The sequence below is a fragment of the Ambystoma mexicanum genome, chromosome 5p (genome assembly GCF_040938575.1).
Source record: "Ambystoma mexicanum isolate Mex_15411 chromosome 5p, UKY_AmexF1_1, whole genome shotgun sequence".
Classification (NCBI taxonomy): Eukaryota; Metazoa; Chordata; class Amphibia; order Caudata; family Ambystomatidae; genus Ambystoma; species Ambystoma mexicanum.
The window spans coordinates 946,555,424-946,581,728 of NC_090930.1; the positions used below are offsets into that span (position 1 = coordinate 946,555,424).

The 26,305-nt window shown below is 47.2% G+C and overlaps 1 pseudogene; it reads left to right on the forward strand.

Moving 5' to 3' along the window:
* The first annotated feature begins 1,284 nt into the window (after positions 1-1,284).
* Positions 1,285-1,457, forward strand: LOC138481833 (U1 spliceosomal RNA; annotated as a pseudogene).
* Positions 1,458-26,305: the final 24,848 nt, after the last annotated feature.

Below are 26,305 nucleotides of genomic sequence, written 5' to 3' on the forward strand. Positions count from 1 at the left end.
CTTGCGCTCTGCTCGGGCCGGCGGCAGCCGAGTTGAACAGTTACTTTGATCTGTGGAGGGAGGCGGCTGAAGCAATTGCACACACTAAAGCAATTGTAACACCTCCCGCCTCCCTCCGAGTCCTGACCCTGAGGAGGGGCAGCCTGCTTGCAGGGCTGAGCTGGGGCCCAGTGCCATTGCACACTAGTTGTATCAACTTTGAAGGAAGTAACAACATATTTGTTGTTGCACTTCTTTACAAAGTTGAAACAACTTCCACTTGTGCCTGGGGGGTTGGAGGGGCCGCCGCGGAAGAACAAGCCAATGAAAATTCGTACCCGCCCAGACTCTGTGCCGCCAGGTCCATCACGGCGTGACACACATGACTGACTATGCTTTTGGGCCTCTGACCCACCCGCCCTGGCCCTGGCTGGGCATGATTTATAGGGGTGCACCAGTGGACCTCAGTCACCAGTCACCATCAGACAACTTGGAGGCCGCCAGCCCAGTGCCCACACACAGGACAGCCACACTGAGGAGGACCACCAGGCGAGGCGACGACGACCCAGGCCACAGTCAGCAGCCAACAGCCAGCCTGCCACTGTGCTGCAAGGTAAGGAGGACTCTCGTCTTGTCGTATAATGGGTTTGGCAAAAACTGCTATGGTGTGTTTCCCCATGGATGTCACCCGGCCACCCCCCCCAACAATGTGTGCCCCATGCTATCAGGTGCCACGGTAGTTCTTGAAGCCACCCTGCCCTGCCCGGGCTCTGTTTTCACGCCCAAGCCCTCCAACCTTAAGAAGGCCAAGCCAGCTCCTGGGTATTGGAGGGGCTGAGACTGGCTACCGGCTGCCGAGCACCGATCGGGCACGACCGGGCCTTGCCTTCACGACGTTACTGTGTCCTGCTGGGGGGCACCCCACCCGAGACGCTCTTGTTAAACGGGGTGACCCGTCGGCTCAGGAGGGCCATGGACCCGCCTGGGGCCGACGGGCCAGTGGGCCCACTGCACCGGGCCTGCTCGCTATCTGACTGGGCCTGCTGGCTGGCGCCCAGGTCCGAATTTATGCAAATCTCGGGCCGAGTAGGGCCTGATGGGAGAAATGAACTGTGCTACAATGGGCCTCTTCTGCTGGGCTCTGCCTGCCAAAGCTTCCCCCTGCACGTGGGGCAGGCAGCTCTGCAGACGCTCTGGGCTTCCGGGAGGACTCTGGCTGGGTCAGGGCCTGCCTTTTTCACCCTCGCTTAGCAGTGCTTCCAGAACAGGCCCGCCGCCCAACCCCTGCCCTCTTGCTCGCAACTCATACTTACCTGGGCCTGGCAGGGGAGCATTTGTGATCACCAAGGCATTTCTCGAGTCCCAGGGTGAGGCAGGCTCATCCATTGCACACCAGATTTGCTGACCCCTGCGATGGCCCCAAATGCGGGATACTCGACTGCATTATTTCTGGTAGTGGGGGACTGCGCTATCCTCTGATTTATTGGTAAAAGAAAGAAAATGTTTAGTGTGCGAGTCAGCTAGTTTACACACAGAGCCCCTGGTCTTGCAGCTAAGTTTCTTTTGCTGTAGTCAAGAGGGCCAGCCCGGAGCAGCTCAGGGGTCCATCCCTGATGCATTGGCTAAAGAAAGAAAAAGTCACTCACGTGTGTGAGTAGGTTGGTTGCGCACAGAGCCCCTGAATTTTGCTGCAGTCAAGAGGGCCAGCATTCACTGGAGGGGTCAAGTCAAGTGCACATGTGCCTAACCCCAGATTTGTGCGGATGTCCCAAATTAACCCCCTGAGGTGGCGCATAGGATTGGCCTGCTGGTGGCGGGCTGACTTGCAACTAGTGCAACCTAGCGTCCATTACAGGGTTTATTTATTTATTGTGAGTGTGACATTTGTAAAGCGCACTAAGGCCAGATTAATTTAACTGGTCTGCTGTTAAATCTCAGTTACCAGTTTAATGGTATCCAGTCCACTAATTGCTCATTTTACTAAAGCCGATATGATAACTCAGTGGCCAGTGGGTTAAGCGCTCGCTGCTGTGGTGTCTGTGTGATCTGCAGGTCCGAATCCCAGTAAGACCATCTCAGCTTTTCACCCTTCTGAGGTCGATAAATGATTACCAACAAAGGATGGGTGATATTGTATGCATATTTGTTCTATAAAAAAAGAGCTTAAGCCTAAGTGCTATACAATAACATTATCATTTGGCCTTGGACGTCTGCTTGCATTCACAGTTATTTGACAATATGGATCTGGACCTGCTGTTATTGCATATAGCGATCTACAAGGAGGCAGGGGTGCACCTAAGTCAAAAGGTTGGGGGGAGGAGGTCTAACCCTTTAAATGTGGGAGTGGTCAGGTGCCAACTTCATAGATTGTGGGGTCAGAGAGCAAACTAACTTGCAGACCTGGGTCCTCTAACTTCTTCACACATTCTAATGAGAGAGACTGTTCTAGCGCAGGCTTCAATGTTACTAGCAGTTAACTCTCTCCTACACATCTGAAACCACACAGTAACGGAGTACTGTGTGAGAATGAGCTGTTTCCTGCCCCTTAGTACTCTTCTAATCATTCCCAGTCCCTGTCCTGACATGCAAGTACTAACCCCATCAATTGCCTAAAAACATATTCATACGAATGGGGTTGCTAAATTAGCAATGAAACCCTTTACATTAGTACTTGCAGAGCCTTTGTTAACTGTGCAGCTGCGGCGAGCACCGTTTTTCATCTGTGCCCTGCCTGCCGAAGGGTCTGTAGTGTATGTCAGGCAGGTAATGTCATCAACATAACCCAACATTTCGGGGGGGTGAGGGAGGGCTGAATCTCAACCTGCCCACTTGTGCAATGCGCCATCTAGCTACAGCCCATGATGTCATCCCCAAAGTGACAGCAGAGATAGAAATTATTTGTATAAAAGAAGAATTATTTTAAGTTGTCCTTGCAGAAACGCCAGAAGATATACTGACATTTTATACTGGCTGGGCATGTCAGGGCAGGAGGTTTAATGACTGTGGATAAGGACACAATTTGAGATGAGCTTAAGTCATGGGAGGAGAATAGAGCACCCAAATGTCCCTTGAAGTAGAGCTTGTTGTGCCGCAAATTCGCATTCCTCGCTTGCACACTGTGGAATCTGATCACTAAGCCTTGCTCACTGGTGGGGCGCAGCGCCACGCAGCCGCACCGCCGCAGTCCACCCCCGGTCTGGCAGCGCATCACTCAGTTTCGCACATGACTGAAAAACAGCCCGCACACAACTATTCTTTAGCGCACACGGCCCAAAAAAATTAGAGGAAACATTGCCCCACCCCCTCCCAGGATTGGCTACTTACCCTGTCCAATCCCTTACCTGCCTCTAAGGGGTGTGACAGGGGAAGGCCATGGGATGGCTAAAAGGGGCTGGTAACATAGACCCTGCAGGGGTCCTGGGATGCTGGAAGGGTGAAGGCCTGCAGGCCTTTTTAAAATAACAATATTAATATCATCCCTTGTGGGCTACGGTTAAGGCCTTCATGGGGCCTTTATTTAGTAAATAGAAATCCCTGGTGGGATAGTGGAATTGTCCCCCTGAATCCCCTCTGCCTGGGCTCCAGCTGACATTTCCAGAGCCACGCTTCTTTACTGGCCAGTGTTGGTGATAGCGCAGCAGACCATTGGTGCCGCGCACCCCTTTCCACGTCCTCTGCCGGTGTTGCTGCGTTCTGCAACACCTCTTGACAGGGATGCTGCTGCTGTCTCACGGTTTCACACCATCGTCGAGGATGGCGGCCGTGTTTCTTGTGCGGCCCGTCCAGCACCGAAATGATATGGCAATTCATCTCTGAACAAAAGTACCAACAGCAACCCCATACACGTGTTTCAGCCTTGTTGGGCCTCATCAGTGAGGTGAAGCTGTGCCTCTCTGAGCACAGTGAGCAGGGAGTCCACATCTGGTTGCCCCCAGGTAACTTTAGGTGACCAACCCCAAGTTCCTTGCAAATATTTCAAAAAAGGTAGCAGGCGCTCCTCTCCAGAAAGAACATGGCATTATAACCTGTTCTGAGATGAGAGTTTGCAGCACACGCTTTTTGCTCACTGTACCTTTCACAGATGGGAAATATCCATTTGGGTATCAGTCTTTCTCCCGGCCACATGGGCAGTCGAGCACCGAAATGCTATGGCAATTCCTCTCTGAACAAGAGTACCAACAGCAACCCCATACACGTGTTTCAGCCTTGTTGGGCCTCATCAGTGCGGTGAAGCTGTGCCTCTCTGAGCACAGCGAGCAGGGAGTCCACGTCTGGTTGCCTCCAGGTAACTTAGGGTGACCAGCCCTAAGTTCCTTGCAAATATTTCAAAAAAGGTAGCAGGCGCTCCTCTCCAGAAAGAACATGGCATGATAACCTGTTCTGAAATGAGAGTTTGCAGCACACGCTTTTTGCTCACTGTACCTTTCACAGATGGGAAATATCCATTTGCATATCAGTCTTTGTCCCGCCCACATGGGCAGTCCCGCACCAAAATGCTATGGCAATTCCTCTCTTCAGAGAGTTCGCGGGACAAAGACTGATATGCAAATTAATATTTTCCATCTGTGAAAGGTACAGTGAGCAAAAAGCAGATGACTGCAAACTCTCAAAGTGGTTAAAAACCACTCAACAGGTTCGCATTCCGTGTTCTTTCGAGAGGGGCGCCTGCTACCTTTTTTGCACCCCCTTGATAGGGCTACGTTGCTGGCCCTGTCACACCTAACAGGCGAGTAGACCAAGAAAGAAGATGTTTTAAAGAAGTGTGGTTGTGGCACAAAGGTGGGGTGGAAAGAATTTGTCAACTCGATTATCATTCTGACAAACTGTTGCATCACCAAGGGTCATTGTTGTACTATCCTGACAAAAGTAGTGCATTTGAAGAATAAATGTGATATACTAATAATCGCTTTGCATCCTGAGGAAAATAATTGCCTTACCAAGAGGATACTGTGGAGGATTACAATTGCTTTGAATTTTGAACAATTATTTGTGAAAGATAACTTTACTTTACTAAGCAGAAGGATGCAGTGCAGGGTAAAGAAATGTTTTGTTGAACTGAACAGAACTTTGGTGAATCAGAACTTTACCGAGGATATTCCTGAATGTATCCAGGGGAAGGGAGCCCAACCCTGGCCACAAGACGTATTTCCTTCAACCTATAAATTAGAACTTTTTCAGTTTTTTTTAACTGAAGACAGCCAAATATTCTTTGTATCCTTTTGTTGTATGTATTAGTGTGACGGTCAGAGGCTTTTTGGCCACTTGGTCATCTTTCTTTAGTTTAGTTTGCTAAGTAGGGGCATCCTCTTTAGGGTAGGGAAAGATAGCGTTTATCTCACCCCTTTTCATTTTAAAGTGGTAAACATTGAGAAAACTATAACTTTGCGTCTGTCTTGCATTTCTGACCCCTCAAACCCACCCCCACCGACAAACTAAAAAATGGTTAACCCAAAAGGGTCCTGTGGGATGCCAAGTCCCAGAATGCATTCGATCAAATAAAGAAAGTCTTATTTCTTTAATTTTTAAATAAACAAACAAAAGCCTTTTGTAAAATTCCAATCCTGATCATGCCAAACTTTGCTAAAGAATACATTCTTCAGACAGACGCTTCTACTGTGCGTCTCAGAGCCATACTGTCACAAGTCGAGAATGGGAAAGAGAAATCAGTGATGTATATCAGCAGCAAACTACAAACCAGTGAAAGAAATGATTCCATAATTGAATTGGCGGCTTGGCCGCTTATAGCCTATGGTACTACCTCATGGGCCAACATTTTAAACTGGTGATTGACCACTCACCACCAGTCTGGACGACTATGAATAAAGACACACATTTTTATATTCAAGGTGGTTCTTTGCCTTACAACCCTTTTCATTCACAGTTAAACATCGGTCGGGGACTAAACAAGCCAACATAGATTTGATCTCATTGTACCCTCAGTCAGTCATCCAAAAGGGAGAGAGGGTAGAAGAAGATGAGCCAGGAAAAAGGGTGGAGGTGTGTGACAAAGCCAGTACACTGGCCCTTGTCAAGAGGGGATGAGAACCCCTCTGTGTCGGATTTGGGAGGTCTACTAGAGAGAAATTGAAAGCCAGTGTTACCTTTGAGGTGGACGGTTGCAGTTGAGAGGGCTCCAATTCCTGTCCCACCCACGTTTCTTAGTAGTACACCTCTGTATTAAGTCATGAGGCCTTTGAAAGATTCTTGGCAGTGCTGTTTTGCTTATTGTAGTGACACATCTGCCCAAGCCATTAAAAAGCATCCAAGTCCAGAATCAGCACAATACATCACTGAAAAAAGTCAAAAGCCAGACGACCAGACAGCAAGGAACACAATAGAATAGACCTAACTGTACCAATTCTTCATGTAGACTTCGAATCTATTAACCAAGCGCAAGGTAGCAGAGTACAAACAAATTGCAATTCTGACAAGAGGTGTGGGTAACACCTCCACAACCCTGTGACCGTGCAGCTTATAAAGCCTAAACATGAAATAACTACTAACACAGGAGTGGAGCGCAAGTGGATTATAATACCTGGTGCCCAAACACCTCTACTTTCATATCAATGTAGGTCTATTCTCCCCAGACCTCCCCTCCTAGCATTTATCATTGCTTTTCTCAGTAGTCTCAGCTTTTAAAGTTCATTATCTTTTGTTGAGCTATATGTAGTTTTCTGATGGGATTTTAATTAGTAAATCCAGGCAGTTATATAGAAATCTGGGAACCCAATGCATTTTAATGGCAGCAATATGCTCCATCCAGGACATTTCTTGGTTGCAGCAATGATCCAGGTCCTCCACAAGTTACAAAACCCCTTTGGGAAGTTTATCTTATAAAGCTCTTGGATATCCAGTGGGAACGATACCCCTAGGTATTCCACTTCTACCCAAGGAAAGGGGCATAATTCAAGGTATAGAGACATTCAGGCCTTCGGATTTATAATACTTAATAGTGAAGTCTGAAACCGCTTCATATTTGCCAAATTCAACTATTAAACCCCAAAGGGAAGTGACCACCTGTGATAGTTTAGCCAGAATATCAACAGCATACAGGGAGATTTTTACATCATTGCCTTTACTACTACACCTCATATGTCCTGATTATCCCTTATTCTCCTAGCCAGAGGTCAATCATTAGGGTGAAAATAAGTGGTGAAAGGAGGCCCTTGCCAGTCACTCTTCCTTTCGAAATCATAGATTTAGGCCAGTCATGTATTATGGCTCTTATGGAGGATCTGTGATTATGTGCCTGTATAAAAGATTCAAAGATTGCACTGAAAGTATAATTCTTTAGGAGTGAGTGTAATAACGTGACCTCCACAGGTAAGTTACTAAGTATTTATTTCTCAAACCCGAACTCCGTACATCATCTCTTCCCTGCTCCTTTCTCTCCCCACAACCAACCGTCACCCCCCGAACATTCACATCAACATTCTATTTGTAGAACCTTAGACAAGAGCTCGCGGAAGCACGAGCAACTACTACACATCTCCCCCTGTAAACCTCCATAATGAACATTCATTAATTATGAACATAGGTAAGGCAAGGTTGGACAGGAAGAATCCTTAATATGCAATAAGAGGCATATTTATCTATATGGAACATTGATAATTGATTACAGTCCAAGCATTAATCATCTGCAAATTCTAAAACAAAATCCTTGTATTTGGCTGGAATATTCTTTATACGGTTTGGGCGATTATTCACTTGGTTGGAGGATTCCGCAAGGGCAGAGTTTTCACACTGTCCCCTTCCGTGTGGAACTATGCTTGCATTATCTGATGCGAGCACTGACAACTCCTCCGCAACCCTTGCATCCACACCAGTCAAACCAAAAGCACCTTTATCAGAATCACACTCAGAATGTACATCCATCCCTTTAGCACAATGAGCTCCTTCTAATGGCACAACATCATCACTTTCCGAGGCAGACACCTGCCTCCTTCCATGCCCCACCCGAGCATCCTCCCCAACCCGTACAGCCATATCCTTATCCCTCTCTAGGGGAACCACATCCTCAGAGGCATAATCTGGATCAACTCCTATTGTATCACCACCTCCCTCACTACACAGTTCCTTAGTACCCGCCAGCTTTCCCTTAACAAGGACCACCCTCCTCAAACTCCATCTGGTACCATCTTGCAATTTAACGTATCCATGACCTACTTTGGTCACAATTTTTGGTTCCATAAATTTGGACAAACCCTTTGCTACAAATCTTGGATTTTTCACCACTACAAGATCACCAATTTGTACACGCAGGGGTTTCTTTTTTTTTAAGCTGAGATTCCCAAAAACTGGATTGTTTAACACGCACTTTGTCAAGAACCTCCTGCATGTTGATGCAACTTTGTACACCACCCCCAAGAGCGGCCACCCTTAGTTTAGATCCTGGTTTTCTCCCTCTCATTAACTCAAAAGGAGACACTCCAGTAAAGGAAGAAGGGGTAACCCTATAGGCTTTTAGAGCTTCAGTCACCACACTGCACCACGGCAAACCATTTGCTATGGCCAACTGAACTGCCCCCTTCACAAACCTGTTCATCCGTTCAACTAATCCATTGGCCTCTGGATTGTACAAAGCCACTTTATGGTGACGAATTCCTAGTTTGGAGAAGAACTCTTGCATGGTGACTGATACAAATTGGGGACCATTATCTGAGACTATTCCAGCCGGAACCCCTTCCCTGTCAAACACTGCTGACAAGAAGTCAATCACCTTCTCAGTGGTGACCGAGGACAAGGCCGTGGCCTCCACCCACCTAGAGGTATAGTCCACTAACACCACAAAATATCTGAAACCTCCACCCAAGGTGTCCATGGGACCCATAATATCTACTGCCACTTTTGACCACACCTCTTGCGGCACTTCCACAGGCTGTACGGGTTGGGGCGACGTTGTCTTACTTTTATCACTGACTGAACAAGCCATACAATCCTTAACTACCTTCTCAACCTCCTCATCCATCTTGGGCCACCAATACCCTTCTCTCAGCCTTCTTTTCGTCATGGATCTCCCGATATGCCCTTCATGAGCCAACTCCACCAACTTGGCCTTAAGAGATTCAGGTGGTATTAACCTGGTACCCCTGGCAATGCCCCACGGACCTTCAGACAACTCTGTCCATACTTGTCCGAACGACTTGTCCAATTCATCCTTGCCTGCACCTGTAGTAAGAGCAGTCTTGATTTTGTTCAACACAGGGTCCATCGCACATTCTCTACCCCATTCCTGCTCATTTACTGCCGGAAACACCTTGGCCACCAACACATATTCATCACTCATCACAGCCTGTTTTGAGTTTTCCGCACTTACATCATGCCGGGGAAAACGAGATAGACCATCTGCAACCATATTTTTACTGCCAGGTAAGTACTCCACCTTAAAATTATACTCACTCATGTCTGCCATCCAGCGCATCACTCTAGACGATGCCTGGAACAAACCCTTAGATGTCAAAACATGCACTAGGGGTTTATGATCGGTGCGTAATGTGTATTCTACTCCCCACAAGAATGTTCTAAAATGTTTGGATGCCCAGACAGCTGCCAAGGCCTCCCTCTCTATGACAGCATATCTACGTTCTGCTTCACTAAGAACCCTAGATGCAAAAGCAATGGGGCGATACGATCCATCAAAACACTGTTCAAGAACTGCCCCTACACCATACTCACTAGCATCCACTGTCAAAACCGTCTTCCTAGATGGAGAAAAGGAAGCTAACGATGGAGCCTGGTCCACTTGAGCCTTCAAGCCTTCAAATTCTAGCTGGCATGACCCTGACCACTCAAAACGTACGCCCTTTTTGAGCAACGCTCTCATGGCCACAGTTTTGTCGGAGTACGTGGGAATAAACCTACTATAATATTCGGCCAATCCCAAAAACGACCGTAATTGGTCCTTACTGGTGGGTGGAGATACTTCACATAACGCCTTCACCAACTCAGCCTTGGGATGTATCCCCTTGGCATCCAGCGTGTGTCCTAAATAAGTCACACTCTCCACCCCTATCTTACACTTACTTAATTTGACCGTCAAACCACTCTTCTCCAAAATGCCCAAAACTCGTAGAATCCTTTCATTGTGTTCCTCACGTGACCTGCCCCACACCAAGATATCGTCCTGGAAATATTCCACACCATCCACTCCGCAAAACAACTTTTGCATCACCCGCTGGAAAACAGCGGAGGCGGATGCCAAACCAAATGGCATACGCCGGAAACGGAAAGCTCCAAATGGCGTAATGAACGATGTAAGAGGTCGTGATTCAATGTGCAAATCCACCTGGTGATAGGCAGATGACAAATCTAAGGTGGAGAAACAAGATGCCCCTCCCACAAGTGAAAGCATTTCCTGTATATTCGGTAAGGGATGCCTGTCTATCCAGATACTTGAATTCAAATCTCTTAGGTCAACACACATCCTCATACCACCATCGGATTTACGTGCCAATACAACCGGGGCTAACCACTCTGATGACTCTACCTCCTCTATTACACCAGCTTCCATCAGCTTTTTAAGTTCTGTCTGGAGACTTTCACGTGCCATGATTGGTACACGCCTAACTCTGTGCACAACGGGAACAGCATTCCTCTTGAGCACGATCTTGTGTGAGAAACCCCGCAACTTGCCCAGGACGGAGGAGAAAACTGATGGAAATTTCTTTTGGAGATTATCGGCTGACAACACACACAACGAGCAACTACTACAGTGAGCAGTGTGATGACTCCAATGGAGTCATCACTGATTCCCCAGTGGAAATCACCTCCCATGTTACCAGGGGACGACAGCCGCTACCTGATCCTGACCCTGGGGGCAGTCATATAAGGGAGGATCACATGGGAGGAGACAACTATCGGGGAGATGTGTTGACTTCATTGTAGAAGACAAGGCATTCCCCCCTTTCCCATGAGGAAGACTCTCTAACAACCAGGACCGTAATAGCCTATTGTCAGTTAATGGTTCCCCTTGTGAGAAAGTCAAGAAATCCTTTCTTTACACTATTCTGATCAGGCCCCCAGCTGTGACTCAAACACCCACAACTCACACATACCATGTTTTGTTTCAGATGTGCCTTTATCTAAAGTCTCTAAGAAAAACCATCTGAGAGTTAAAAGCCCAAAGACATCCTTGGACTCCAACTCCCATAACTACCCAGATATTGGGAGAGGAGGAGGACAAGGTAGTTTGTGCAGATTGACAGGAACTCAAAGTACAACGTGCGGGCTAGTTCTTTTTCCAAGCCTTTGGTGCATGGGGCATCTAAAGTTGACAATCATACTGGGGCAGAGAGGAGTGCTGGAGAAGACGTTAATACACAGGCTGAGGCTCATGAATGCGAAGCACACGGGAATGGAGAAGGCCGCCGGAACAGGTGTGGTGGGATGCCGTGTACGAGCAAGAAAGGCCATGGAAACGCTGGGAGTTGCGCACGAGCTCCTGGATGTTGGATCACTCGAGGAAGCAGCATTCTCCACTCTGGGCCAAAGAGGAAAGCTATTGTATGACCGCGGAGCCACGCAGTACGCTGGGGGAATGTCTGCACACTTGAGACTGGAAAGCCGGCAAAGGAACCACACCACAGAGGTGCGAGCAACATCACAGATGCTGGAAGGAATCAGTGTGTCTGCCCAAAGCAGCTGGGGATCCCAGGACGTTCCGACAAGTGTGCCCGCAAGTGATTGAATGATACAAAGATGCTGATGTACAAAATACCCAAAGTTTGTTTGAATGCAGTCAAGGCAAAGTGCAAATTCAACACCCAATACGAAGAATGTTTGAAAGCAGACAAGGCAAAGTATAAAGGCAAACCCCAATCCAGTACAGGTGCATGCAATGCCAATGTGGGGGAGAAGTTTGCACAAATGGTACCATAGAAATATATACCAAGTATCTCACGGTATATGCAATTGTGGTACAACCAAAGAACTGTGAAATGTATCAGAAGTCCTGGCAGGTGAGTACACCAGGCAGTTGTAAGTGTATAAATATTCCTGGCAGGGGAATCCACCAGGTGATCTGAAAACCCATAAAGAAAAGTGCTGGCCGGCGAGTACACAAGGCAGCTGAAATTGAATAAAGATTCCTGACAGTGGAGTATACCAGGCAATCTGCAGAGTTAAAAGAAGTTCTACAGAAAGATTGTTACCGAATGTATTGGTTAAACAAGAACTTTGTAAATCCAGAGAAGACACAAAGGAACTGTTAGTTAAAGATACATGTTTGCCATCCTGTTTAAGACTCCAGGGGAAGGGGACCATCCTCTGGATCCAAGGGTCTTTACCTTGCACAAAATTCTAGTTGGAGTCATTCTCATACTTTTGATTTTGAACACTTTTTGCCAACATCAAGTCAAAGACATTTCCTTGCTCCCTTTGTTGTTTTGTTTGCAAGGTGAGGGTCAGGATAGGACGTTTTGGTCACAAGGACGGCTTTTCAGTTACTGACATCCTGAAACAGACAGATCCTTAATTTTAGTTTTTAGGTAGGGAAATTCCTCTTTAGAAATAGGGTCCGAGAGGCCATTTCCCAACCCATTTTTATTTAATAAAATGTCTTTGTTTGAAAACATGACCCCTTGTGTCCAGCTCTCATTTCTGACCCATCTCAGCGGATACAATACCAGTCCACCCTATCAAACGCCTTTGTGGCGTCAAGAGTTACAATCCTTATTTGCTCACCGGTTCGCCGAGCTAATTCTATCAAATCTAGGACCTAACTAACATTTTTCTGGGCATATCTATCTACTATAAATCTGTTTGATCTTGATCCACAAGAGATGAAATAATGCACATTGATCTAGTCACAAGGATTTTAGAGTAGATTTTTGCATCAGCGTTCAGTAGCATAATAGGCTGATAAGATGCACTAATGTGGGTCCTTACCAAGCTTCAAGGTCAGTACTGTAGAGCCCACCCCACATGGTTGCTGTGAGCCCTCCAGAGTCCAGTAAAGAGTTGAAGGTCTGCATGAGTGGTTTGATCTATTAGGCCTTTATGGTTTCATAAAACAAGTTTGAGAACCCATCAGGCACCTGGGTTTCATTGTTGAGGGAGGTGATCACTTTGTCCACCTCGTCCTCCGGAACAGGTAGGTCCAACTCATGTCTCTCTTTGGTCCCGATTTGGGGTAGATTAGAGAAATTAATATATTAATCCCTGACAATCCCATCTTTATTCTCTTCAGTATAGTGAATGTTCCCATTAGCATCCCTCAGTCCCATTAGACTATTTCTATTTTTGAGAGCTTTAAGTTTATACGCTGGCATCCTGAAGGCCTCATTGCCTTTTATGTGGTAGGATTTTGTGGTACATGTAATCGTCTGGACCATTCTCTCAGTTAACCTTAAAAACCTAAGGGATGTTAGAGATCCTTTCTTTTGTGGTCTACTTCTCTCTCGTGTACCTCCCTTTCCAGGGATTCTCTGAGCACAACCCCGGATCTAGTGAGGGCCGCCATCTGGGAAATCAGTATACCATGAACTATTGCCTTCATGGCGTCCCATCTCACTGCTGCAGAGGAAGCCACTTCTGGGTTATCCTTGAAGTATTTGTGTATACCAATTGTCATTTTGGCCCTCAAAATATGGTTATGTAGAACTGTATTATACAGCTTCCATAGGAGTCTACCCGGTGGTAGCGCCAGATTTCACAGATGGCAAAAAATAACTTAGAGTGTTAGAAACAGTTCAAGGGTTTTTCTTTTATCTTTTGTGGGACCTAGGGGCATCCTCCCTCTCTGTCTCTATGCCTCTCTGTCTCTCTGTCTCTGTCTCTCTCTCTCTCTCTCTCTCTCTCTCTCTCTCTCTCTCTCTCTGTCTCAATAACTCTCTCTCTATCTCTCTCTCTCTCTCTCTCTCTCTCTCTCATCTTATATTGACCCTCCTCCCTAAAAGAGGTGTCTGTAACTCCTGGTTAGTGTTACCGATTGTTGACCCCTTCTGTCTGATCACTGCCTTATGCTGTGGTAGTTCCGTAATGGCCGGCTACCTAAAACTCCCTGAGGGAAATCCCACCTGTCCCTACTCTATCCAAGGGTTAGTATTCTTCTGGGGCTTGGGATAGTTACTTGGCCAAAATAAAGCTAGTTCACTTACACCCATGCTCACCTCTTCCTTACTATTATTACTGGTTCACCCTCCCACCAATCATCTGTCCCTCTGATGTTTCACTCCTCCTAGTTCTCGCCTCCACTCTTTGTGGTTACTTCTCTTTCCACTCTACTTCACTACTCCTCTTTTCTGCTACTACTCCCCTCTAACACATGTCTACCCCTTCTCTACACTCCTACACCCGCCTTCACACTACTATTCCCATCCTACTACTACTACTCACACTACTATTCCCCTATTTTACACTCCTTCTTCTCCTCCACACTCCAAATGTCTTCATTCACACTAATGTTCCCCTCCTCCTGGTACCACTCACACTACTACTCGCCTCCTGTCCTAATAGCCCCCCTCCCACCCCATTACTCAAACCCCTTCCTTTCGCTCTGTACCAGTCAATTCACATTCACTTCTTACACTAACCTCTCACTCATCTTACAACCATGCACACTCACTCTGCAGAGCCACTATTATTTCTAAGCCAGTACCTCACCTTCTCCACGAATCTCCTGCACGAGCCGCCACTTCCTCCTTCCTCTTGCTGGTCTATTGGTTGTTCTTCACCTCCAACTCTTCCCTCACCCGAAACACCCACACTTGCCGCTTCCGGGTCCCTGCTTAAATCTCCCTACCTCTGTGAGTATTATGATTTTTTTTTATATTTTATTTTTGTTGGCAGAGGCATACAGAAAACACACACTTCAGAGTAATCATGCACAAGCAGTAAGTACATATAGTGATACAGTAATCAAAAATTGGCCAACCTGCCAATAGCAGGCCAGTACGAGACAAAATAAAAAAAACAGGATTAATCATAATACACCGCTACACTGGAGTACCGTTCTACTGGCCCATTGATGAGCCGCTCTCGGACGCACTCGCTTCCTGGATGTTGAGGTAACTGTTAAATGCAGTCCAAATGTTCTTAGGGTGACAGCGAGTGGGGAGCATGTCAATAGATTCCTCCTCGCATTTCCGGTACCAAGTAAGTAAGTTCAACCATTTTTGGAATATGTAGGGGGGGGACTTTTCCAGTTTTGAAGTATGCACTTCTTGTCCACCATATAGCTTATATTCAGAAATGTAACCATGCTCTTAATATTCTTAGCTTTCCACACCCCAAATAGCATCCCGAGAGGATCAGGATCAATAGCACATTCACCAATCTCCGATAATGTCGCTAGTATTTTTCCCCAATATTCTCCCAGCTTATGGCATGCCCAGAACATGTGTAAATGGTCTACCTTCTCCATCTTACACCGGGGGCAAGCGTGCAAGCCAGAGTGAGCGAATTTGGAGATTCTGAGGGGGGTGTAATACAGCCTATTCAGCAGCTTAAATTGCATGGCGCGGTATCGGAAATTGAGCGAGACCTTGTTGGTGTGCGAGCAGATTTCCCTCCATAGATGATCGGAGATCTCAAGGCCCAGCTCCTCCGTCCATTCGTCCCGCGCCCCAGAGGTTTGGGATGGGGAGTTTGTTAGTAGCAGCTTATATAATGTGGAGACAATGCCTCGGGCGCCTCCCGAGTTAGCGATATATGCAATCCCTGGGGAGTCAGGGGGCTCATTAGGGAAGTCGGGCCACGTGGCACGGAAGGCAGCTCAGAGTCTGTAGTATTGTAGGAGTTCCAGGGCTGACCCGGAGTGACCCGGCCTCCAAGACTGTGGGTTTATAAACTGCCCGTCAGGGTAGAAATCTGCCAGAGCCCAATTACCCAGATTGGTCCAGTGTTGTATGATGGCCACATCGTGCGTGGGCTCCAATCCGGGGAACCCCCACGCGGGAAGCCACTTGTAATAGGGGTGCTGATCTGCTGCCAGCCCAAGGAGACAGCCCCATGCGTATACGGTGGTGCCAACTGGGTCAATGGGGGAGTCTGATATGTATTGTCGGTGTACAATTAGTGTCATCACATTAACTCTGTCAGCTGCAAGTGTTTCCAGTTTGACATGCGGGCGGGGGTGGGGGGATCCCAGGGTACCAATGGGAAGCATATTGGGCCTGTGTTGCTATCCAGTATAGTGTCAGATCGGGGGCGGGAATCCTCCTCTCTCATATGGGAGGGTCATGCCGGACCATTTATTGCGTACCGCGCCCGAATGCCACAAAAACTGTGCGCACATTTTATGTAGATTTGCAAAGTATGTTCCCCCTGGCTAAATGGATCTATTAGAGAAAGTGTACAAGAACTTGGGTAGCAACACCATCTTGATGAGTGAAAGCTTCCCAGCAAGAGACAACGGGAGAGAGCGCCAGCGAGTCATTTTGCTTTCAGCAAGCTGTGCCACCGCCATGTAATTGTCAGTGAGGAGAGTGTCTTTGGTAAGGGAAACATGTACCCCCAAGTATTTATTCCTGGTGGGAGACCAGCGGAGTGGGTATTCAGTGGCCGGTTGTTGGGTGGAACTAGTGAGTGGGAAGATCTCAGATTTGGTATAATTAATTGTGAAGCCTGAGTGGGTGCCGATTCGTGTGATGTCCCGTAATATTGGGTCTAGGTGGACGGATGGGTCCCTCACATACACTAACACATCATCTGCATAGAGGGATATGATCTCAGGAGTGTCCTTTAAACGAATCCCCCGGCGGGTGTGACATGTTCTAATGTTGTCTGCCATGGGCTCTATTGCTAGGGCGAAGAGGATAGGGGAGAATGGGCAGCCCTGGCGGGTGCCTCTGGAGAGCGGGATCAGGGACGATGTTAGAGAGTTGACACACACCCTGGCCACTGGGGAGATGTATAGTAATTTAATGTAATGAATCATGTTAGGGCCAATGCCCATCGTTTCCAGCACCAACCACATGTATCTTCAGGATACCATGTCAAACGCCTTTTGGGCGTCCAACGTGACCGCGACCTCATTTGAGCCCTGTCTATCCGTGACATGACATTAAATAGCCGCCTAATGTTGTGGGAGGTGGATCTGCCAGGTACAAAGCCTGCCTGGTCCTTGTGGACCATGTAGGTCATCACTGGGAGAAAGCAGTTCGCAATTACTTTAGCAAAGATCTTTGTGTCTAGATTAATTAGTGAGAGGGGTCTATAGGACCCGCATTCCTCACTGGGCTTGCCAGGTTTAAGTAGTACTGTTATAACGGCTTCACGCATAGTCAGGGAAGGGCAGATACGTGAAGGGACTCCTCCCACACCTCTAAGAGCTTGGGGGCCAATAGGGCGACGTGTTCCTGAAAGAATTCGGCCGTAAGTCCATCAGGGCCGGGGGCGCTGCCCTTGGGGAGATCTGAGATGGCAGAAACTATCTCATCGAGGCAGAGTGGGGCATCTAGTTGGTCCCTCGTTGCAAGGGAGATACTGGTTGTGGGAATACGGGCAAGGAGGTCCCTCATAAGCTGTTCGCTGTGCTCGGGGGGCTGGGAATAGAGCTTTGTGTAGAACTTGGTGAAAATGTCGAGTATCTGCTGGTCCGACCAGTGTGTGGTGCCCTGTTCGTCTTTGATGCAGGTGATCTGGGCTTGTCCCCACTCCCCCCTCGTCAGGGTAGCCAGTGTTTTAACCAGGTCTCTCGCCCTCCCCATACCTCTGCGCTGCAAGTGGGCGGCTGAAGTATTGAACTTCCCTGGTAGCATGCTCATTGAATAGCTGAAGTTCCTCACTAATAAGGGCGAGGATGGCAGGGTCAGCTGGTATTGTGCATTTCTGCTCTAGATCGCGTAACCCAGACTCAGAGCAGCTAAGGTCAGCCCTAATGGTCTTTAGTATCCCGGCTTCCTTGGATATAGACATTCCTCTAATATAGGCCTTAAAGGCATCCCATCGTATCCCAATGGTGGTGGCCTGGGGGACGTTATGCTCGAAGAAGGACTCGATGTGCGCAAGGATATCAGCTTTAAACACGATATTGCATAGTGCAGCGGATTTGATTCTCCAAGTGTTGAATGTTGGTGCGGGGTTTCCCAATTCCACCGCCAGGGTGACTGGGGCATGATCCGAAAGAGTACGAGTCAGTATCTGTGCTCCCTTAATCCTCCCCATTGCTTCACCTGACACCAGGAGCAAGTCAATTCTGGCGGGACTGTCGTGTACAGAGGAATAGTGGGTATATTGGCGTGACTGTGGGTGTAAGAGTCTCCAGGCATCATGGATATCAAGCGTATGGGCGTGTGCCAGAAGCCTGCGTGCCGCGCCGGACAGTGACCTGGGCGCCATCCCCGTTCTGTCCAGGTCAGTGGCTAATATGAAATTCATGTATCCTCCCCAGATGATTTGGATTCTTACGTATCCCAGGAGTATAGAAACCACACTATCCACAAAGTCAGGGTTTTCCACGTTGGGGCCATATGTGTTTACCAGGAGGTATTCACTGTTGATGATTGTGCAGTGCAATATGACATGCCGGCCAGCAGGGTTGATATAATTCTTGTGCATTACAAATGTAATGGATTTATGAATCAGTGTCAGGACTCCTCTGGCCCGGGTGGAGTAGGAGGTATAGTACCTGTTTGGTCGCCAGGAAGTCACCATGTTCTTTGCCAGGGGACTCTCGGAGTGTGTTTCCTGTAGGAGTAATATCTTGCAGCTGTGTCTTTGGGCATAAGCCATTATCTTGCAGGCTTTGGTGTGATTACTGAGGCCCCGGACATTCCAGGACATTATGGTGGTGGGCATTTTAAATGTTTAGGGCACATCCCAGCTTTGGCGATGTCGAGCATAGCTGCTGTAGGTGTTTTCAATCTGGGGATGCCCGGTTGTAGTGTGGTGTGACCGTCTGTCCCTGCCATTTTTAACATAAACCCCCAACCCGAATCCGCCACCCTCCCTCACCACCTTCCCCAGCTGGGTAGTGTTCCCCTCCACCCCCCCTTAATAAACCAAAATTTCCTTTAGAACAAAGGGCAGTCGGTAGGACCCAATATGGGTGCACCCCACAACCGGCCCAACGGGGGCCGACAGTCATCAACAACAAACTAAAGATTATCATTGCAACTGCAGTGAGGCGCGTTGTTGCCGTGTGGACGACATTACAAACACAAAAAGGGACAGCATATGCTGTCCAGTGTAGGCTTCTGCGGGGTATGTATTACTTGCATGGCCCCTGGTAACGGTACGCATGTCAGATGAGGATTAGATCAGGGGACTGGTTGACTCCTGTGGCCGGCTCCAGGCACTAGAAGAGGATGATAGTTAGTGGCTATGGACCAAGAGCCGATCAGTTATCCAAATGCTTGTAACAGGGAGCCATATTTGCTGAGTTACCAATATAATATTGCCATCATCATATTATAGACAAGGATCACCAGACCAATTGGGTACCATAAGGTGGAACAGTTGTTGTTAGACATCATCAGCGTGCGCCCCTCCTGGATTGTGAAGGGGTATTTGCGACTCAATAAACTTCACCATTTCGTCCGGGACAGGGAAGAAGTATAGTTTTCCATTGTGGGTGATTTTGAGTTGCGCCGGGAACAATATTGCATAAGGGAAGTTGCGCTCTCTAAGCAATTTTTTGACACCGAGGAACTGGCGCCTCTCCTGTTGCACTCCTACTGAGAAGTCAGGGAAGATCCTGATGGTGTGGGCTTCCAAGCGAAAGTCCCCCTTCTCACGTGATAGGCGAAGGATGAGGTCCCTGTCCCGGTAATTGAGAATTCTGGCGATGATGGGCCTGGGGTAGTCGCCCGGTTTTGGGCAAGGTAATAAGGCCCAGTGAGCTCGCTCAACCGTGAAGTATGGTGATAAGGCCGGGTTACCCAGAAGGTCTTTAAGTAGGTTCTCAACAGCGTCTTCCATGTGCCCTTTGAGGGCGTTCTTCGGGAACCCGATAATTCGCAGGTTATTACTGCTGGAGCAAGACTCCAAGTCATCGCATTTTGCCCTTACACTCTTCATATCTCGAGTCAAGGAGGCCACTGTGTTCTGAAGTGTATGTGTTTCATCTTCATTTACAGAGATTCTGTTCTCAGCATCGGTGATCCTAGTTCCTGCTTGGTCCACTCTGGTTTTCAGTGAGGCGACATTGGCATTAATGTCGTCCAATTTCTCATGGAAGGGGGCAAAGTTCTTCGCCATTGATTCCATCATTGCGGTAAGATCAGGTACCGGTGAGCTAGGATGGGGATCAAGCTCAGGTTCTTCCTGAGGGGATGATGTGTGACCCGCCTCGGCCCTCGGGACAGACTTCGTAAACGTATCCATGGCTCCCCCCTCACCAGCTCCTCGGGATCGGTTGAACATTGCAAGTGTGGGATCAGATGCAACAATGGCCCCCAGGTGGAGCTGGAGGGGAGATCAATGGCAAGGGCACCGGGCTGATAGGTGGTCTCCAGAAACTACCCCCAGCAACAGCAGGTTGGTTGAATGATGGTAGCAGCGGACAGAAGTGACAAGGCTGCAGCGAGATGCGAGGCAAAGGGCCGCCTAGGGGCCAGGAGGAGGCAGGCAACAGGTCACAGGGGATAGTTTTGGTTTAACAGAGCTGTGATATGATGCCTCACTCCCATGCAGAGGCAGTAGATGCTGCAATAGTCAAGCTGAGTTGGACCCTCTCCTGGCTGCCCTTAGCCGCTGCAAGTGGGGGACAGCGGCTCACTGCCCATCACGTAAAGGGGCCACAGGGGTCCTGGGGCTGCGCCCGAGTGAAGGAGCCACAGGCTTATGTGACACTTGGTAGCGCAGGTAACAGAGCACCCGTTGTGGCCCGTATAGGCTTAAATAGTCAAATGTCTCAGAGCGGCCCCGTCCTGAACTGATGCTATGGCGAGGCGCAGGAGCACCACGCGCGTGCCCTTGCAGTTCTACAAATATGCCATGAAAGTCCAATGAGGGCCGCCTTTCTCACCCGGGGCATGTATGTGCATGGAAAATGTGTAAAATGGGGACTAAGCCCCGCCCACCTTCTCCACGCGGGATTGCTATGTACCAGAGATGATGGCATAGAAAGTTCAGTGTCCCAGTTCGTCTTCTGGCTGTATTCCTGTTAAGTTTGGGTAATAAGTGTTAATTTGTCCCTTATATTCCCTCGTGGATTAGGGGAGCAGTAACTGCTTGGCCGAACTATCCAGCGGGCTCTGCCAGTCCTGCAACAGGGGGTTCCATGCTGTGTCTGTGCACCGCTTCAGCTCCATTCTCACTTCTGCCTGTGGGCTCTGGCAATCGGCTTTCTGCAGGTATGTGGCTTTTCGTTGCATGTTTTGTTTGCTGGTGGTTTCTGAAAGGGAAAAGATACAGTGGCCAATATCTGAACCATGACGTTGTGCTGGATAGAAGAGTCTGCAAACAAGCATGCTGGTACAAGGGGGAATAGGGACAGGCCTTCCCAAAAGGGAAAAAACATATGATTTCTCCAAATGACTCCCACTAACCGGGGAGAGGGACTTTCCTCTTCCTGACAAGTTCATGGTCATGAACTTGACACACAGAATAACCGACAAAATCATCTCAACAGGAGCATGATCCGCCAGCACACGCACCCCTATGTGAGCATTAGGAATATAAGGAACAAAGGAGCACAAAACTAAAGGAGATTGATTCTAGAGTACCCTTGATGGACATGGGAGAATTAAGTGAAATATTACTCATCCATGTTCATGAATCGCCAAATATCAATGAGATTCAGCTCCCTAAGTAATCCTGCTATTGACAGAGAGTTTTTGTAATCGTTTGCGTTGAGGGAAGGGTTTTGTCTACCATTGGTTAAGGAGCTAGGCTGAAATCCCCTCCAATAATAATCTGACCCTCAACGAAAGAAGCAATCACTGGTGAGGTTTGAAAGAGAAATTTGTCTTGTTTCACATTGGGACCATAGAGGGAGATAAGAGTGGTCATATGTCAAAATAAGTTATCCTTAACACCTATATATAGACCCTGGATATCACACAATTTGTCCATTTCACTGAACAGCATATATCCTAAACTATCAGGATCCCTGTGCCCCTCTTTTAGACCCCCCCACTGGAATCCAGGAATTGTTTCTGAAATTTCCTGTTTCTCAATCGGCATTGATCTGCCAGGCATAAATGGGTTTCTTGTAGGAAGGCAATAGACACCCCTTTGTCATGTAGTGCGGTGAGGATTGACCTTCATTTAACTGGAGAGTTCAGGCATCTGGCCCCGCTGCTCGGAAATTTCCAAGATTGGGATGGTCGCTCTTCCATGTTAACTATAGGCCATCCCGGGTCAGCAAACAAGGATTTGTAATGCGAGACCCAGTCCAACTCCGATACCATGCTTACAATGTTATTAGGTCTAAAGGAGCCATTGTTATTAATTAGCTCCCACAAATTTGTTGTACTTTTTGCACAGACCACTTTTAGCATGCATTCAGCGTCGTTCTGCGCCTTGACTGCCTTTGTACTAATACACCAATTTCTGTATTGTTGTCGAACTAATCGAATACCCTCCTCTGTTTTTGTTCTATCAGCTTCTTTATTTATCTGCCTAATTGTCATGGCCATCGGGCCAAGGACAGAAACATTACAGGGCCACTTACACAGGGGGCCCAGATGGACACAGTCCTGGCGCCTTTGGCTCCAGGCTCATGAAAAACAATAAGCTGAAACATGTATTTGCGTCAAGAATACTTTTATTATGAACATGGCACCTCATTTTGAGTGCCGGGTGTATTTAACATAGAGAACTTCCATTACTACAGCAGCCCCACGTGTACTCTTGGGTGGGGCTGCTGCTATTGGGTTGCCTTGCACGTGCTGACTCTCTGGGTTTGGCAGGGTGTGGTAGGCAAGCCAGGCCTAGTGGGCGTGCCCATGATCGCAGCTATATAAGCTGCTCCAATCCCAGAGGCAGACGCTTCGCGTTATTCTGCACTTCCATGCAGCATAATGCTCACCGCCACCTGGGGTTAAACTTACCGTTGGAAATCCTGTTTCCTGTCTCCATACTTACCATCTGAGGAGCCTGCTCTCATCTGTGCGCGTCTTCAAACCTTCCAGAACACTGACATCTTCATCTTGGCACCTCAGCTCGCCTTCAAACCTTCCGGAATGCTGAAATCTTCAACTTGGTACCGCAGCTCATCTTCAAATCTTCCAGGATGCTTGAACCTTCATCATGAAACCGCAGCATGATGCGCTCCACCCGCAACCGCAGCACCTGCAAGTAAAAACAAAAGGCAAGGTTAGATACTTAACAGACTTTAAGTTTAAGGTCGAGCTACCACTGAACCTCGCGCTTTTCCTTAAACCATCACTCACCTGTTGTCGGACATTGCGGTTTTGTCCATCTTCCTCCCGGCCGAACTCTGCGCCTCCACAGCTGCTTTTGGGCCGCATTTACACCTATTGTGAAGAAAAACAGAAGAGAAAACATTATTCAGGGATTAACAACAATATTGAGAGCAATAATACCAAGACAGAAAACAGAAAGGGAAAAAGACAAGAGACATTGAGAGACACTTACCATCAACTAGAGGAAAGCATAGTTGCAGCTGGACTGAACTATTAACCAGGGATCAGTGAATGAACTAGATCCCATCAACAAGCGCCCGTGCTCGAAGTAGCAGGATGGAGAGTTCATCATCAATAATTAACGGGTGAGCCTTATGGGCCGATACATGCACACAGAATCCGCACCTTGGGTTGAAGGGTTTGAGAGGTACAACAGTCACCGATCAGCGCACTCACGTTTTCTCATATCCACGCAGGATCAGTGCCACCAATTGTTGCCGTCCACAGCTTATCAGCAGGGGGAGAGACCTGACGTGGGTGATCTAACTCCTGGGAGGGCTGCAACCATGCCCCAACGCCTCCGCAGAGACCAGGTAACCGCAACACTAATAGACTTTCAGTGCAACTGTCTTTTTTTACCACAGCCAGGTCATATCTATGTTTTTGTGCTCCTTGGGCTCTAGCTTTACCCCCACATGCTTTACCATAATCTTGAAGGAATCCTTGATACTCAACACACAGGGGTTTTTCTCTAACCAAGTCTTTTTAGCGACCAGCAAATTGTGACACCTCCCCCTGTTTTAACCGTAGGCGATTACCACTAGCCTCCATTTCCACATCACACATTTTTTCCCTCACTTCTCCCTTCATATCATCATTTATGGAGATGGCTAGCAAGTCATGATCACTAAATCACTGCGATAGTATGGAGAAGTCCTTCACCGTCTCTCTTATATTTCCAGCGATGAAGCAATTATCAATACAAGACTCTTGCATCCCCGCTTCCATGTACACTTCCCTGGCATGTCGCCAGATGTTTGACCATTAAGCATAAACATGTCCCTTGCACCCACACTATTCATCCATTCTCTTCCCCTTGTGTTCCATTCACTCTCTTTCAATGGATATCCCTTCTTACATAGTAGTTTAATATTCAGATCACCACAAATGATTATTTTTCCATCCTCTCTTTTTCCCATTGCTTCATCCATCTCTTTTCCGATTGACTCTATTAGCTTAACCTCCTTATTCATATTAACTCGCCAATAGACATTGATCATGAGGAGCGGAGCTAACTAATTCTGCCTCATTTTTTCCAGCCACATTATTTGGACATATGGATTCGGACATTCCACTTACTAAAATTCCAACAAGATTCTAATTTAACAAGGGTTAATAACCCTGAATATGGGCGCCCCCCGTTAATCCCTTTGGTGCAGGATTTAAGAAGGCAGTAAAACCATCACATAGGGGCGTTTCCCATAACTAAGTCTCCTGGAAGCACAACACATCAAATCTTTCCAAGTCCGGAATATTTCTAAGTGAAGAAAACTAAATCCCCTTCACAGCTCTTTCACATCCCTGGCTTGGATTTATTATTTCTGACCATCACATAGTGCACCTGCTACCCAATCCCATGATTCTTCCTCAGCAAGCTTTTCATCCTTTTGTGTTTTTTTCAAGTCTCCCCCTTTTCCCTGATTCGCAATCATACATTTTAGGGATTTAAAATTTTCTTTTGTAGGGGCTGGGGCTCTCTCTTGCCTGGGAGACATTTTCTTTTGAATGTTTTCAGTTGCGTCCTTCTTTCTTAACTCTACCTCCATTGTCACTTCTCTCCAATTGGCTTTTATCTGTTCTTGATAATCACTTATCTCAAATCCCAATGGTAGGAATGTATCTTTCGTGGATAGGATTAAATCTTTCTTCACTTTCGTAGTAAGATGCAATATGACCCAGTCAGTCTTTACATCAGCAAAAAATTCCACAATACTAATATCTCTTGTTGAGATCTGATGAGCCGGTACAATGCAGTTCAACAATTGCAAGCAATTTCTTCGATTAAGCACTGGTGGATTGGGACCTCCTAGTATTTTCTCCAGATAAATTATATAGCTCATTCCATGCGAGTCCTTCTCCATTTCCTTGTTTTTTCCTTTGTCTAGGTTATCTATATTACCTTTCTTTTTCTTCTCGCCAGTTGTTCTGGGTATTTTTAACTCTTGAGGAGTGTTTTTAACCGACTTCACGCTACTAGCCCCCTCCTTCTCCTTCACTTTTGATTTTTCACTGGTTAGCAGCCTTTTTCTCTTATCCTCCAGTGATACAAATTGTCTCTGCTCCTGTTGTAGGGGTGTAACTTGCTGTTTATCATTTACTTGTTTAGCCTCTTTCTGAAGGGGTTTTATCATTGCCTCAAGTTGACCCTCAATTTTCGCCCATTCTGAGTTACTGACCTCTTTCCACCTCATCTTCTTCAACGCTGTCAATTTCTCCTATTAGGTCGCTCAGATGCACTTCCGATATCTCTAAGATTTCTTCCTCCAGTTCTACTTCACAAGGTTCCATATGCTTTATGCTCTGAGTTTCTTCTTCTAGAGTCAGCTCTTTCCAAGCTTTTTTGGTTCTGGTCTATTTTGACTTGGAGTTAGAGAGCAAAGATTTCTCAAAAAGGCTCTTGAGCCATTTGATTTCCGTTTGATTGCTGGAGGCATATTCTTAGATTTCTTTGTATTATTCCGACCTTTCTTAGAAGTACTTGCTGATATAAATCTCAATTCCAGTGATCCAGAAGCCTTGAACATTGAGAAGATGTTTCCTTCTTTAGAAATTGTTGTCACACTTTGTTTTTCTTGATCAAAAGGATTAGGCTCTTTGAGATCAGAGCTCTTTTGGGCTTTTACACTACCTTCAATTTCCCTACTGCTCGACTTCTGTAGGGCCTTAATCTGGGCTCTCATCCATTCGCCATCCAACAACAGTGCCTCCATCATAGTTGTTTTCTCCATTGTTTCTCTTGTGGCTAAATCACATAGGATATATTGCATTAACGGAGCAAGGCAGGACTCCAGAAC